Source organism: Carcharodon carcharias, chromosome 19 (genome assembly GCF_017639515.1).
Source record: "Carcharodon carcharias isolate sCarCar2 chromosome 19, sCarCar2.pri, whole genome shotgun sequence".
Classification (NCBI taxonomy): domain Eukaryota; kingdom Metazoa; phylum Chordata; class Chondrichthyes; order Lamniformes; family Lamnidae; genus Carcharodon; species Carcharodon carcharias.
Window position 1 is genome coordinate 101,653,521 of NC_054485.1, and position 16,151 is coordinate 101,669,671.

A 16,151-nucleotide genomic window follows, 5' to 3' on the forward strand; every position below is an offset into this window, starting at 1 on the left:
GACAGTGCACAACTCAAACTCTGTTCCCTATAGTCGCCGACTCCATCCCTCTCCCTGCCAAATGTCTGAGGCTGAAACATGCTGTTTGCAACTTAGGTGTTGTATTCGATCCTGAATATATCTGTGCAATTTCCAAAGCTGCCTAAATCCACCTCTGTAACATAGAAACATAGAAAACATAGAAAATAGGAGCAGGAGTAGGTCATCCAGTCCTTCAAGCCTGCTCTGTTATTCAATGTGATCATGGCTGATCCTCTATCTCAACGTTGTACTCCTGCTCTCTCCCCATACTCCTGACCCCTTTAGAGTCTAGAAATCTACCTATTTCCTTCTTAAATATATTCAATGGCTTAGCTTCCACAGCCTTCTGTGGTAGAGAATTCCACTTCTCAGTCCTAAATGGTCTATCCCATATCCTGAGACTGTGACCCCTTGTTCTAGACCCCTCCAGCTAGATGAAATATCATCCTTGCATTCAGCTTGTCCATCCCTGTCAGAATGTTATATGTTTCAATGAGATCCCCTCTCATTCTTCTAAACTCCAGTGAATACAGGCCTAGTCGGCCCAATCTCTCCTCATACGACAACCCTGCCATCCCAGGAATCAGTCTGGTGAACCTTTGCTGCACTCCCTCTATGGCAAGTATATCCTTTCTTAGTTAAGGAGATCAAAACTCCGCGCAGTACTCCGGCCCTGTACAGCTGCAGTAAGACATCATTGCTCCTGTACTCAAGTCCTCTCGCAATGAAGGCCAACATTCCATTTGCCTTCTTTACTGCTTGCAGGACGTGCATGCTTGCTTTCAGTGATTGGTGTACAAGGACATCATCATTTCTCAATCTATCAATATTTAAATAATATTCTGCCTTTCTGTTTTTCCTACCAAAGCAGATAATTTCACTTATCAACGTTACACTGCATCTGCCATATATTTGCCCTTTCACTCAACCTAAGTTGCCTTGAAGCCTCTTAATACCCTCCTCATCGCTCACATTCCCACTAAGTTTCATGTCGTCAGCAAACTTAGAAATATTACATTTGGTTTCCTCACCATTGATATATAGTGCGGATAGCTGGTTTAGTTCTTTATTGGTTACTTCCCTCAAAAAAAGGTGGGGGGGGCACTTTTATTTGGTTCTTTAGTGTTCATTGGATGAGATGGAGGTGGGGTGGGGTGGGGAGGAGAGGGCACCAATTTCTCCTTATTTGGTCTTATAATTGCAGCAGCCATTCATTCATTCATTCATTTATTCAAAAAAGGACCCCACTCCCAACAACTCGTCCTCAAATGTGCCTGTGCGAAAAGAAATCCGATTTAAAAGAAACGAACCGAAGGAGTAAGTAAACGGAGGTTTTTTTTTGTTTCCAAAACCACCGCGTGGAAATAAAGTTTTAAAAAAATATATATAGAAATCGGCGTGAAATGTCGAGGCGAGCACAGCGGGCAGCTGCTGGGCTCGGGGTCCTGATGCCCTGTGGGCGCCACGTGGTTTGGTGCAGTTAGAGGTGCGCACCTCTAAAAGCAGCCAGCTGCAGCTGGGCAGACGGAGAGGTAAGAGGGAGGTCTGGAGGAGGAGAAGAAGGAATGAGTAAGATTCATGAGTGCCATCATTTTAATTTGCTTCAGTGCAGCAGTTGGAGCTTTTGTTTTTTGCAACGTGAGCTCAGTTGCAGTTTGCAAACCTTTAGATTTCTTCTTCAAAGTGCTGGTTCCTCCTTTTATTTTAAAAAAAAGCAAAGACAGCTCCAACTTCTGTTTAACTTCCTGGCAACTTATTTTAGTCCTCCTGGTTATTTTTTAAAGTTTTTTCTCCCCCTTTTTAAGGCAATTGTAAAGTATTTCACTGGGGTGGGGGTGGGGGTGGGGGTGGAGAGAGACCTTGAGAAGCACATTTCACTGCTTCAGGGATTATTTAATATTGTAATTTCTTTTTAAAATAAGCTGGTTCACCCCCACCCTCCCCCCTTCCTCTCTGGAAGAAGAACTTTGAGTTTTTATTGTTGAGCTTGTGGGGAGAGTGTGTATATATGTATGTATGTGTGTGTGTATATTTTATATATATATATAGATATATGTATATGTGTGTGTGTGTTGTTGAGGTTTTATTTGATATGTATGTGTGGGGGAGGTGGTTTCATACAAAGTCTATGTGGGCCCACATGTGGAGTCAGGCGCTTTTTTTTTCTTCCTGCTGACACTCTGGTTATTTTTTTGTTTTAAACCTGTGTTTTGGAATCTGCTTCTGTGGTGAAGGTTGTGAATTGGTCGTGTTTTCTCTCTGCTGTTTCACCCAGTGTGTGTGTGTGGCTGTGGCTGGCTGCAGACTGGAGGCTGCTTCAGAGTGGGGCTCCTGCGTCCTTTGCATTGGGCCCAGTGATCTGCCTGAAGGCCGGAGTCCATTTTGCTGGCAGGGGTCAGTTACCAGACACATCGCTTCCTCCACTGCAATACTACCAAAACTCGCTGATTAGATTTTTTTCTATTCAAACACTGCCTTAGACTTTTATGTGTTAAAGTGGGGAAAACTGGCTGCCTTTTTAATAAAGGCAGAAAACGTCCAACATATTAACTGCCACATAGGCTAGTGTTTCAGATACGAATCCCCCCCCCCCCCCCCTCGGAGCCAGTGAGGCTCTTTTATTAACGATCCATTCTTTTATGAGCTTCCTCTCTTTCTGTGTCTACCTTTTTGCAGTCAGGGTTTTTAAGATGTTTTGGTTGTCGATGCTGGGGGATCCACTTATTTCTTTTTAAGTCGTGGTTTGTGCTGTGTGTGTGTGTGTGTGTGAGGGAGAAAAAAAGACAATGGGAGAGGGTCGGAAAACTCGAAGGACAAAGCTGTCTGCCCCTGCTTCTCTTTTGGGCTGAGTTGAAATGTACAGTCGCTGAATTTGTTGGGAGTAGTTGCCCTCTGGTGGGGTGGGGGAGGTGAACACATCAAAATTACCGCAAGACAAAAATCCTGGCCTTCTCTTCCTGACTTGGCTTGTGCTGGGCTATGTTTTCAGGGCTCAGGCTGTGGTACATAGTGTCAGCTCTGATAGCTGGTGTCAATAGAAAGTTTAACAAGCGGTTAGGCAATAGCTGTCAATTCCCTTATACCCTCTAACCCACAGCTTGCACCGGAGATCCACCCAATCCCTCTTGGTCCAGCTTTGTGCTGGGTAAATGGGCAGCAATGCCAATCCCAGTATCCTATCCCCATGACTGCTAAGTAACCAGTTGAGTGCTGAGTAGTAACTCACATTTATACAGCACCTTTGGGCTGCCTCGAAGTGCTTCATGGTCAGTGAAAGTCTGGCTGTTTGTTTTTGCGGCAGTTCATTTGGGGACAGCAAAGACCCCCCCCACACACACACACACACACACACACACACACACACACACACACACACACACACACACACACACACACACACACACACACACACACACACACACACACACACAAACGTGAGAGCGGCCAACTATTCGACCTCCGTGTCTGGACTGAGGGTCAGGTTTTGGCCCAGGTCATTCTGAGATCTCTTCTCCCTCCAGCTGCTCTTGGCCAATTCCCCCCCCCCCCCCCCCCCCCCCCCCCTCCTGTGTTACCCTGACAGCCTCTTTATGTATCAGCAATGGAACTGTACCCTGGCGAGAGCAAAGTGAAACCATTAACTTTTTTTCTTCACGTCTTCTCTCTCTCTTCCTTCCCCCCCCCCCCCCCCCCCCCCCCCCCCCCCCCCCCCCCCCCGCTTCCAGCAGAACGATGATCGGTCGGGCAGAGTTTCCGGAAGCCGCTCCATGGCGCTGAGGTAGGTGAGACCCTGGTTGCTCGCGAGACTTCCTTTGGGTGTGATGATGAAGCTCCCAAGTTTTACTTTCCCTGAGTTAAACTGTGATGAGAACCCCGCAGCGCACTGAATGCTTCCAGCCACACGCTGCAGCCTGATCCGCTGCCACTAGTGACTGTCACCTGTAACCCCTGCTGCCTCTTTGTTTGTTTGGCAGGTTTTGGTGACGGAATCCGGAGCAGCGGAGAGATGCAGGAATTCGATTTCCATTTTTCCTGACGCTCTGCGGAGGTAGGACCTTGGACGCTCGATATTTGGTTGATGGGCTCCCGGTTCAGCAGATATATATATCCTGATTATTATTTTTCTTAAAAATTACTCCACCGTTTTGGTGGCCGTGCCTTCAGCTGCCTGGGCCCTAAGCTCAGGAATTCCCAGAGCTTTACAGCCTGTGAAGCATAAGTCACGGTGGTAACGTAGGCAATGCAGTAGCTCATTTGCCTGGAGCATGGTGCTGCAAACAGCGTTGACAAAATTGACCCCATTAATCTGCTTTTAGTGATGCTGGTTGAGGGCCAAGTACTGGCCTGGGACATAAAAGAGAACCCCTTCTTCCCCACTGCTCTCTGAACGGTGCTGGGGAAAGGTAGATGAGGCTTTGGTTTAATGTCTCTTTGGGGGTCGGGGGGGGTGGGGATTGGGCGGGGGGGAAATGTTTCCTTGCAGGTATGTTGTCCTGGATTCTGCACTGGGCCTCGAGCTTTCCAACTCTGAGGCAAGAGAAGTGCCCACTGAGCCACTGCTGACACAACCAGATCAGCTGTAATCTCATTAGGATGGAGGAAGCAGGCTCAAAGGGCCAAATGGCCTACTCCTCTGAAGTCCTATGTTCCTATGACACATACCGATGAAGATACAACTGATGGCATTGTATCCCCTGCTCCTGTGTTCCTGACGACAAGGGGGGAAATGGTGTCATAGTGCTAATGTCACTGGACTAGTAATCCAGAGACCCAGCTAATGTTCAAGGGACATGGATTCAAACCCCACCATGGCAGCTGGTGGGGTTTACATTCAATTAATAAATCTTGGAATTATAAAGAGGTGTATGTGGAACATTCCTTTATGGGGTATGTGGAACACTCCTTGTTGCAGTCCTACTCCGGCCCCCTTCCACAACTCTTTCTCCGGTACATCGATGATTATTTCGGTGCTGCTTCATGCTCTCGTCAGGACTTGGAAAAATTTATTAATTTTGCTTCCAATCTCCACCCCTCCATCATTTTCACGTGGTCCATCTCTGACACTTCCCTTCCCTTCCTTGACCTCTCTGTCTCAATCTCTGGTGATAGACTGTCCACCAATATCCATTACAAACCCACCGACACCCACAGCTATCTCGACTACAGCTCCTCACACCCCACTTCCTGTAAGGACTCCATCCCATTCTCTCAGTTCCTTCGCCTCCGTCGCATCTGTTCCGATGATGCTACATTCAAAAACAGTTCCTCTGACATGTCCTCCTTCTTCCTTAACCGAGGTTTTCCACCCACGGTCGTTGACAGGGCCCTCAACCGTGTCCGGCCCATCTCCCGCGCATCCGCCCTCACTCCTTCTCCTCCTCCCTCCCAGAAACATGATAGGGTCCCCCTTGTCCTCACTTATCACCCCACCAGCCTCCGCATTCAAAGGATCATCCTCCGCCATTTCCGCCAACTCCAGCATGATGCCACTACCAAACACATCTTCCCTTCACCCCCCTTATCGGCATTCCGTAGGGATCGCTCCCTCCGGGACACCCTGGTCCACTCCTCCATCACCCCCTACTCCTCAACCCCCTCCTATGGCACAACCCCTTGCCCACGCAAAAGATGCAACACCTGCCCCTTCACTTCCTCTCTCCTCACCGTCCAAGGACCCAAACACTCCTTTCAAGCGAAGCAGCATTTCACTTGCATTTCCCCCAACTTAGTCTACTGCATTCGTTGCTCCCAATGTGGTCTCCTCTACATTGGAGAGACCAAACGTAAACTGGGCGACCGCTTTGCAGAACACCTGCGGTCTGTCCGCAAGAATGACCCAAACCTCCCTGTCGCTTGCCATTTTAACACTCCACCCTGCTCTCTTGCCCACATGTCTGTCCTTGGCTTGCTGCATTGTTCCAGTGAAGCCCAACGCAAACTGGAGGAACAACACCTCATCTTCCGACTAGGGACTTTACAGCCTTCCGGACTGAATATTGAATTCAACAACTTTAGGTCGTGAGTCCCCTCCCCCATCCCCACCCCCTTTCTGTTTCCCCCTTCTCTTTTTTTTTTCCCAATAAATTATAAAGATTTTCCTCTTCCCACCTATTTCCATTATATAAAAAAAAACCCACTAGAGCTATACCTTGAGTGCCCTACCATCCATTCTTAATTAGCACATTCGTTTAGATAATATCACCAACTTTAACTTTAACACCTATGTGTTCTATTGTACTATTGTTGTTGACATCTTTTGATGATCTGCTTCTATCACTGCTTGTTTGTCGCTACAACCACACCAACCCCCTCCACCTCTCTGTCTCTCTATCTCTCCGCCCCCCACACACACACCTTAAACCAGCTTATATTTCAGCTCTTTCCTGGACTCGAACTCAAGTTCTGTCAAAGGGTCATGAGGACTCGAAACGTCAACTCTTTTCTTCTCCGCCGATGCTGCCAGACCTGCTGAGTTTTTCCAGGTAATTCTGTTTTTGTCTTGGAATTATAAAGCTGGTCTCAGTAATGGTGACCGTGACAACTATCATCGATTGTTGTAAAAACCCATCTGGTTCACCAATGCCCTTGAGGGAAGGAAATCTGCTGTCCTTACCTGGTCTGGCCTACACGTGACTCCAGACCCACAATAATGTGGTTGACTCTTAACTCCTCCTTAAAATGGCTGATGCGAGCCACTTGGGTTCCAGGGCAATTAGGGATGGGCAACAAATGCTGGCCTTGCCAGCGCCGCCCACATTCTCATGAAAGAAATTTTTTAAAAAAACTTCCTTTTAACTTTTTGTTTTGCAGTGTGAAGACCGAACACCTCGGGACTCTGCATTGTGGCCCAGGTACACACACACGATGAATTCTATCCAAAACTTTAAATGTGTTAAGCGGAGTGTTAATGATGACCCTTTACAGACTAGAGTTACAGAATTAAACTTGACGACGCACACAGTGCTCTGAACGCTCGTGAACCTTGTGCTGTACCTGTTTCTGTGGTTCCTCAGCACAGAGACCCTATTTAATCTTTTTCTTCTCTCTTTTTTCTCTCTCACTCATTGACCAGAATGGATGACTGGTGTTATGCACGCATCATTCGTGTCAGAAAGAGACCATTTGGTCTATGCCGGCTCCACACAATCTGGTCAGGTTCGTGGTAACTTATTACAACCTGCGGTTGACGGTGTAAAAATAGTATTAATGATGACACATTACAGACTAGAGTTACTGAATTAAACCTGACGACACACACAGTGCTCTGAATGCTCTTCACCACTGGATGCCACCTGATGGTACGTCTTGAGGGAAAGATCAGTTGTCCTGTTCCTATTTTGCAGGTTGTAGACATGGACTGAGGAGTTGAATCATTGTTGCATAGCGAGGTGAGTCACACTTTTGTTAATGCTCTGGGAACATGTATTCAAATCCCACTGTGGCAGCTGATAGAATTTAAATTCTAATTATTTACACAACAAACATCTGGAACTGAAAGCTGGGACCATGAAACACAGCATTGTTGTGAAAACCTATCCGCCTCACTAATGTCCTTTTAGGGAAGAAATTCCTTACCTGGTCTGGCCTACACGTGACTCCAGACCCGCAGCCATGGGGTTGACTCCAACTGCCCTCTGGAATGGCCTAGCGAACCACTCAGTTCAAGGGCAATTAGGGATGGGCAACAATTGCTGGTCTTGTCAGTGATGCCCATGTCTCATCAAGAAATAATGAAAAAAAATATTGAAAATGCTGCGAATATTCCAAATTGGCCCCAGTGAACTCCAGCAGGGACTTGTCTTTCAAAATGAGGGAGTTGTTTACATAATAATTACCATATGGGGATATTAATGATGATGCTTTACAGACTAGAGTTACTGAATTAACCCTGGTGATATACACAGTGCTCTGACTATCCCCCATTGGGATCTGTTACTTCACCCTGGTTGCGGGAGCGTTTTACAGATTCTTTCTGTTCACAGGTTTATATGGGAGAGTCTCCATTCCGTGATTCCAAGTCACGTGCTGTTAGGTATGTGAATGATTCCTTACAATCAGGACTTTAACTGGGAGCAGAGGCAGTAATGATGATTCTTTACAGACTAGAGTTACTGAATTAACCTTGTCGATACGCACAGTGCTCTGAACACTCTGCCACTGTGCAGTAAGCCCAGGTAATTCTCACAGCAGACAGCAGCTCACCCTCCTTCCCTCTCCATCTTTACAGGTCAAGGGAATGCACAGCATGAATGGAAAAGCTCAAACATGTGGCTCCATACGAGAGGCAGGTGCAGGAATGTAACTTTTTTTTATAATCAAATGGTTAATATTCTGCATGTGTTTGGTGCTTGAGTTAAACCTGCTACAACACACGGTGTTGACCACTCCTGCCTCTGGCACCCTCTGCTGTACGTTATGGGGGGTGTTTACGACCTTTGTCATAGGTTGAAGGAAGGGAAGGCACTGGTGTGCCAATTGGCAACTTGTTGACGCATTACAATTTAAAAAGAACACTCTTCAGTGCAGCAGGGACCTCTGCCCTCCTGGCTCGATGGGTAAACAGTGCAGCTTGGGGTCACACTGAACTCAAAAGGTCATCTCTTCAGTCTGTGCCAAGTTTATGTTTACTTGGATAAGGGAGGCAAGTGCACCTGAGGAAAGGGCATTTAAAAAAAAAACAATGGGAGCATTAATGTTATATAGATTTAGTCCAGTGCCTCTACTTTATAACACTCATCATTGATATACATCTTGATCTTTTTGTTTCTATTTTACAGGTTGGGGAAGTGAATGAAGAGTTGATTGTTGCACAGCAAGGTGAGCGAATTCTCAGACAAGCAACACCATCCTTTTAGGAGATTCTGGTCACATTTTTGTTCCACTGACATTTTAATGTTGAAATTGTTGAGATTATTCAGGATTGGCCTCAGTGAACTCCAGCAGGGATTGATGCTTTTTAAAGATGTTTATTTTTAAATGGGGATGTTAATGATGACACTTTTACAGACTAGAGTTACTGAGTTAACCCTGGAGATACACACAGTGCTCTGACCATCTCCTCCCACCTGTGTTGTTGCTTTCTTGCTGAGTGCAGCCTCCAACAGCATTACAAGAAACTGGACACCATCCAGGACAATGCATCCCATCCACCGCCTTCAACATTCCCTCCTTCCACCATTGACGCACAGTGGCAGCAGTGTGTACCATCTACAAGATGCACTGCAGCAACTCACCAAGGCTCCTTAGGTGGCCCCTTCCAAAGCTGCGACCACTAGACAAGGGCAGCAGACACATGGGAACACCACCACCTGCAAGTTCCCCTCTCAAGTTTCACACCATCCTGACTTGGAGCTAGATTGCCAATCCTTCACTGTTGCTGGATCAAAATCCTGTGTACTTGTACCACGCAGATTGCAGTGGGTCATGAAGGCAGCTCATCACCACCTCGAGGTCAATAAGGGATGGGCACATTCCTTGAATGAACTTAAAGGGTCCTGTTTTACCTTCTTTCTGTTTTCAGGTTTACAGAGGAGGATAATAGAACCTAAAGCCGTGTGCTGTAATGAGGTATGTAAATAATTCAGTGTTACACATTGAAATCCTTGTTAGAGAGTGTTTAATGAATACGCTACACAGACTAGAGTTACTGACTTGCCCCTGATGATACACACAGTGCTCTGAACACTCGCCGGTCTGCTGAATGGTCCACAGCTAATGCTGACAGCACTGAGTAGTTCTACCTGTCTTTGCCTTCCTACAGGTTGCAGGGAACACATGAGGCCTGAGATGTCTGCCCATGAACACTGTGTAAGTGGGACGAGAATGGGAGGCGTGAACAATCTCCCTTTTAAAGTTTCTACCACCTGTGCGTGAGCTGTGCAGTCCTTCCCTCTGTGATGATGTCTGTGACCTCGCTGATTTGGAGTTGAAGGGTTAAGCTGTGCTCAAGTTGAGTGCTGCTAGATTTGTGTTATCTATTGGGGACTTGTATCTATAATAAAGGTAGCATGACTTGTGATGTTTGTTTTTTATTTAAAGGTACTTTTCCTCGATGCACTCACACACATGATGATTAGGTAGATGGATTCTCAATATTTTTTCTCCCCTTCAACTCATATTTTAGCTCCTTACTGCTTCTTTGGAACCTGCTCAGCCTTTGTTAAGGGTATAGTGGGGAACTGATTTTTGCCCCCCTCTGCCATTTTTCTATAAGTAAAATTGTGACCATCTCAGCTGTGCCCCTCCCATTAGCCCACCTGCCTAGACCTCCTTCAATGCTCTCCCCTAGCTTCGTCCTAGTTGCTCTGTATGTCTGAGCTCATCTTGCCCATGAGACACCAGCTCCTGCTCCCTCGACCCTATTCTCATGAAACTAGTCACCCAACTTCTCCTTCTGGCCCCTATGTTAACCGATACTGTACACGGTTCCCTCTATTTAGGTGTTGTCCCTCCTTCAAATCTGCTGTCCTCACCCCTCTCCCTCAAAAAAAATCCCTTGTCTTGCCCCCCCAACCCCCATTGTCATTGCAAACTACTGTCCCTTCTCCAACCTCCCTTTTTTTTGATAGAATTAGAGTAGGCAATAGTGAGTCATTAGATGGGGTCAGCTTAAGGGGTAAAAAAGCCTAAATCGGGGCTTATGTGAATGTGGTTAATAAGATTGGTGAACTGTAGATGCAGGTAGCCAAATGGAATTATTATTGCTATAATAGAGACCTGGCTCAAGGAAGGGAGGACTGCATTAAATATTCCTGGGTACGAGGTGTTCAAGAGAGACAGGAAAGGAAGAAAAGGGAAGGGGGTGGCATTACTGATTAAAGATGGCATTATATGGAGAGAGGATGTTCCAGACGGGTCTGGGACCGAATCTCTGGCTGCAGGTAAAGAATAAAAAAGGTGCGATAGAGTTGATTGGTGTAGTAAATAGACCACCTAGTAAATAGTGGAAGGGATGTGGAGAAACAAATTTGCAAAGAAGTTAAGAGAGGGGCGCAAAAGTTAGTCATCATAATGGCGGGGGCTTCAGTGGTCCAAATAAGGACTGGGATAAGAATTGTGAAGAGGGATGAGAGTTCCTGGAATGTGTCCAAGATAATTTTCTGCAGCAGTATGTTTCTAGTCCAGTGAGAGAACATGCACTTTTGGAGCTGGTTCTTGGGAATGAGTTGGCCGAAGTGAATCAGCTCAGTGGGAGAGCCTCTAGGGGACAGTAACCATTGTATCATAAGGTTCAGGTTAATTATGGAAAAGGACAAGGCACAATCCAGAGCAGGGATAATTGTGGGGAAAGCCAACTTCGATGGAATGAGAATGCATCTGAGCCAAGTGCATAGGAATCAAAGACTGGCCAAACAATGGGCCATCCTCAAAGAAAAGGTATTGTGACCAAAGTTAAGGTATATTCCCTTGAAGGGGAAAGGTAGGACAAGTAAATCCAGAGCGCCCTGAATGAGAGAAAAGAGGTGAAGATGAAAAGGAAGAAGTGCGTGTATGACAGATATCAAGTGGAAAATACAATGGAGAATCAGACTGAATACATAAGGACCAGAGGGCAAGTAAGTAAAACAAGGAGAGAGCATGAAAAGAGGCTGGCAGCTAAAATAATATGGAATCCCAAGGCCTTCTATAAGCATATAAATAACAAAAGAGTGGTAAAAGAATGATAAGGGACAAAAAAGGGGACTTGCATGTGGAGGCTGGAGAAATAGCAGAGGTGGTGAACAAGTACTTTGCATTTCCTTGAGCTTTCCGACTGAGGCAAGAGAAGTGCCCACTGAGCCACTGCTGACACAACCAGATCAGCTGTAATCTCATTAGGATGGAGGAGCAGGCTCGAAGGGCTGAATAGCCTACTCTCTGAAGTTCTATGTTCCTATGACACGTACTGATGAAGACACAACTGAAGGCATTGTGTCCCCTGCTCCTGTGCTCCTGACGACAAGGGGAGAAAATGGTGGCATAGTGGTGATGTCGCTGGACTAGTAATCCAGTGACCCAGCTAATGCTCAAGGGACACTGATTCAAACCCCACCTTGGCAGCTGGTGGGGTTTCCATTCAATTAATAAATCCTGGAATTATAAAGCTGGTCTCAGTAATGGTGACCGTGACAACTATCATCGATTGTTGTAAAAACTCATCTGGTTCACCAATGTCCTTGAGGGAAGGAAATCTGCTGTCCTTACCTGGTCTGGCCTACACGTGACTCCAGACCCACAATAATGTGGTTGACTCTTAACTCCTCCTTATAATGGCTGATGCGAGCCACTTGGGTTCCAGGGCAATTAGGGATGGGCAACAAATGCTGGCCTTGCCAGCGCCGCCCACATTCTCATGAAAGAAATTTTTTAAAAAAACTTCCTTTAACTTTTTGTTTTGCAGTGTGAAGACCGAACACCTCGGGACTCTGCATTGTGGCCCAGGTACACACACACGATGAATTCTATCCAAAACTTTAAATGTGTTAAGCGGAGTGTTAATGATGACCCTTTACAGACTAGAGTTACAGAATTAAACTTGACGACGCACACAGTGCTCTGAACGCTCGTGAACCTTATGCTGTACTTCTGTGGTTCCTCAGCGCGGAGACCCTATTTAATCATCTCTCTCTCTCTCTCATTGACCAGAATGGATGACTGGTGTTGCGCACGCATCATTCACGTCAGAAAGAGACCATTCGGTCCAACTGCTCTATGCCGGCTCCACACAAACTGGTCAGGTACATGATAACTTATTACAACCTGCGGTTGACGGTGTAAAAATAGTATTAATGATGACACATTACAGACTAGAGTTACTGAATTAAACCTGACGACACACACAGTGCTCTGAATGCTCTTCACTACTGGATGCCACCTGATGGTACATCTTGAGGGAAAGATTCAGTTGTCCTGTTCCTATTTTGCAGGTTGTAGACATGGACTGAGGAGTTGAATCATTGTTGCATAGCGAGGTGAGTCACACTTTTGTTACATCAATATATGTATAGAGACAGACAGTAGCCTAGTGGTATTGTCACTGGGCTGGTTAATGCTCTGGGAACATATATTCAAATCCCACTGTGGCAGCTGATAGCATTTAAATTCTATTTATTTACAGAACAAAAATCTGGAACTGAAAGCTGGGACCATGAAACACAGCATTGTTGTGAAAACCCATCTGCCTCACTAATGTTCTTTTAGGGAAGAAAGTCCTTACCTTGTCTGGCTTACATGTGACTCCAGACTCGCAGCCATGGGGTTGACTCCAACTGCCCTCTGGAATGGCCTAGCGAGCCACTCAGTTCAAGGGCAATTAGGGATGGGCAACAATTGCTGGTCTTGTCAGTGATGCCCATGTCCCATCAAGAAATAATGAAAAAAAATATTGAAAATACTACAAATATTCCAAATTGGCCCCAGTGAACTCCAGCAGGGACTTGTCTTTCAAAATGAGGGAGTTGTTTACATAATAATTACCATATGGGGATATTAATGATGATGCTTTACAGACTAGAGTTACTGAATTAACCCTGGTGATATACACAGTGCTCTGACTATCCCCCATTGGGATCTGTTACTTCACCCTGGTTGTGGGAGCGTTTTACAGATTCTTTCTGTTCACAGGTTTATATGGGAGAGTCTCCATTCCGTGATTCCAAGTCGTGTGCTGTTAGGTATGTGAATGATTCCTTACAATCAGGACGTTAACTGGGAGCAGAGGCAGTAATGATGATTCTTTACAGACTAGAGTTACTGAATTAACCTTGTCGATACACACAGTGCTCTGAACACTCTGCCACTGTGCAGTAAGCCCAGGTAATTCTCACAGTAGACAGCAGCTCACCCTCCTTCCCTCTCCATCTTTACATGTCAAGGGAATGCACAGCATGAATGGAAAAGCTCAAACATGTGGCTCCATACGAGAGGCAGGTGCAGGAATGTAACTTTTTTTTATAATCAAATGGTTAATATTCTGCATGTGTTTGGTGCCTGAGTTAAACCTGCTGACAACACACGGTGTTGACCACTCCTGCCTCTGGCACCCTCTGCTGTACGTTATGGGGGGTGTTTACGGCCTTTGTCATAGGTTGAAGGAAGGGAAGGCACTGGTGTGCCAATTGGCAACTTGTTGACGCATTACAATTTAAAAAGAACACTCTTCAGTGCAGCAGGGACCTCTGCCCTCCTGGCTCGATGGGTAAACAGTGCAGCTTGGGGTCACACTGAACTCAAAAGGTCATCTCTTCAGTCTGTGCCAAGTTTATGTTTACCTGGATAAGGGAGGCAAGTGTACCTGAGGAAAGGGCATTTAAAAAAAAAAACAATGGGAGCATTAATGTTGTAAATTAGAGGCACTGAACTAAATCTATATAACACTCATCATTGATATACATCTTGATCTTTTTGTTTCTATTTTACAGGTTGGGGAAGTGAATAAAAAGTTGAATTGTTGCACAGCACAGCAAGGTGAGCTAATTCTCAGACAAGCAACACCATCCTGTTATGAGATTCTGGTCACATTTTTGTTCCACTGACATTTTAATGTTGAAATTGTTGAGATTATTCAGGATTGGCCTCAGTGAATTCCAGCAGGGATTGATGCTTTTTAAAGGTGTTAATTTTTAAATGGGGATGTTAATGATGACACTTTTACAGACTAGAGTTACTGAGTTAACCCTGGAGATACACACAGTACTCTGACCATCTCCTCCCACCTGTGTTGTTGCTTTCTTGCTGAGTGCAGCCTCCAACAGCATTACAAGAAGCTGGACACGATCCAGGACAATGCATCCCATCCACCGCCTTCAACATTCCCTCCCTCCACCATTGAGGCACAGTGTGTACCATCTACAAGATGCACTGCAGCAACTCACTAAGGCTCCTTAGGTGGCCCCTCCCAAAGCTGCGACCACTGGACAAGGGCAGCAGACACATGGGAACACCACCACCTGCAAGTTCCCCTCCCAAGTTTCACACCATCCTGACTTGGAGCTATATTGCCAATCCTTCATTGTTGCTGGATCAAAATCCTGTGTACTTGTACCACGCAGATTGCAGTGGGTCATGAAGGCAGCTCATCACCACCACCTCGAGGTCAATAAGGGATGGGCACATTCCTTGAATGAACTTAAAGGGTCCTGTTTTACCTTCTTTCTGTTTTCAGGTTTACAGAGGAGGATAATAGAACCTAAAGCCGTGTGCTGTAATGAGGTATGTAAATAATTCAGTGTTACACATTGAAATCCTTGTTAGAGAGTGTTTAATGAATACGCTACACAGACTAGAGTTACTGACTTGCCCCTGATGATACACACAGTGCTCTGAACACTCGCCGGTCTGCTGAATGGTCCACAGCTAATGCTGACAGCACTGAGTAGTTCTACCTGTCTTTGCTTTCCCACAGGTTGCAGGGAACACATGAGGCCTGAGATGTCTGCCCATGAACACTGTGTAAGTGGGACGAGAATGGGAGGCGTGAACAATCGCCCTTTTAAAGTTTCTACCACCTGTGTGTGACCTGTTGAGCTGTGCAGTCCTTCCCCCTGTGATGATGTCTGTGACCTCGCTGATTTGGAGCTGTGCTCAAGTTGAGTGCTGCTAGATTTGCGTTATCTGTTGGGGACTTGTATCTATAATAAAGGTAGCATGACTTGTGATGTTGTTTGTTTTTATTCAGAGGTACTTTCTTCGATGCACTCACACACATGATGGTTAGGTAGATGGATTCTCAATATTTTTTCTCCCCTTCAACTCACATATTTTAGCTCCTTACTGCTTCTCTGGAATCTGCTCAGCCTTTCTTGAGGGTATAGTGGGGAACTGATTTTGCCCCCCTCTGCCAGATTTGCCTGGACCACTTAAACACCCATGTTTTTCTGGTCTGCTAAAACTGCTCACTATTGCAGGATTATCACAGAATGCAGAGTGAACCCTCTACTGCAAATGTGCTTTTGAAAACCCCTATCCCCCTCCACGCTCACCTCCAAATATAAGTGCAAGGAACTTGTGGATTTTTCTGTAAGTAAAATTGTGACCATTTCAGCTGTGCCCCTCCCATTAGCCTACCTGGCTAGACTTCCTTCAATGCTCTCTCCTAGCTTCGCCCTGAACTCTCAACTTTGCCTAGTTTCTCCGTATGTCTTCCTATGCTT

At 45.8% G+C, this 16,151-nt stretch overlaps 1 long non-coding RNA gene across 6 annotated transcripts; it reads left to right on the top strand.

Moving 5' to 3' along the window:
- Positions 1 to 1,466: 1,466 nt before the first annotated feature.
- Positions 1,467 to 15,656, top strand: LOC121291732. Of its 6 annotated transcripts, XR_005946058.1 has the most exons (19): positions 1,517 to 1,553; positions 3,747 to 3,799; positions 3,996 to 4,069; positions 6,832 to 6,872; positions 7,094 to 7,176; positions 7,365 to 7,409; positions 8,004 to 8,053; positions 8,249 to 8,309; positions 8,799 to 8,838; positions 9,542 to 9,588; positions 9,782 to 9,828; positions 10,060 to 10,097; positions 12,401 to 12,441; positions 12,646 to 12,737; positions 12,927 to 12,971; positions 13,624 to 13,673; positions 14,421 to 14,466; positions 15,164 to 15,210; positions 15,404 to 15,656. It is a non-coding gene; the product is annotated as an uncharacterized LOC121291732 (long non-coding RNA). The 6 variants fall into 6 exon arrangements; XR_005946056.1 differs by lacking the exon at positions 10,060 to 10,097 and having other exon boundaries at positions 1,467 to 1,553; XR_005946060.1 differs by lacking the exons at positions 8,249 to 8,309; positions 10,060 to 10,097 and having other exon boundaries at positions 1,512 to 1,553; positions 3,750 to 3,799.
- The last annotated feature ends 495 nt before the right edge of the window (positions 15,657 to 16,151 follow it).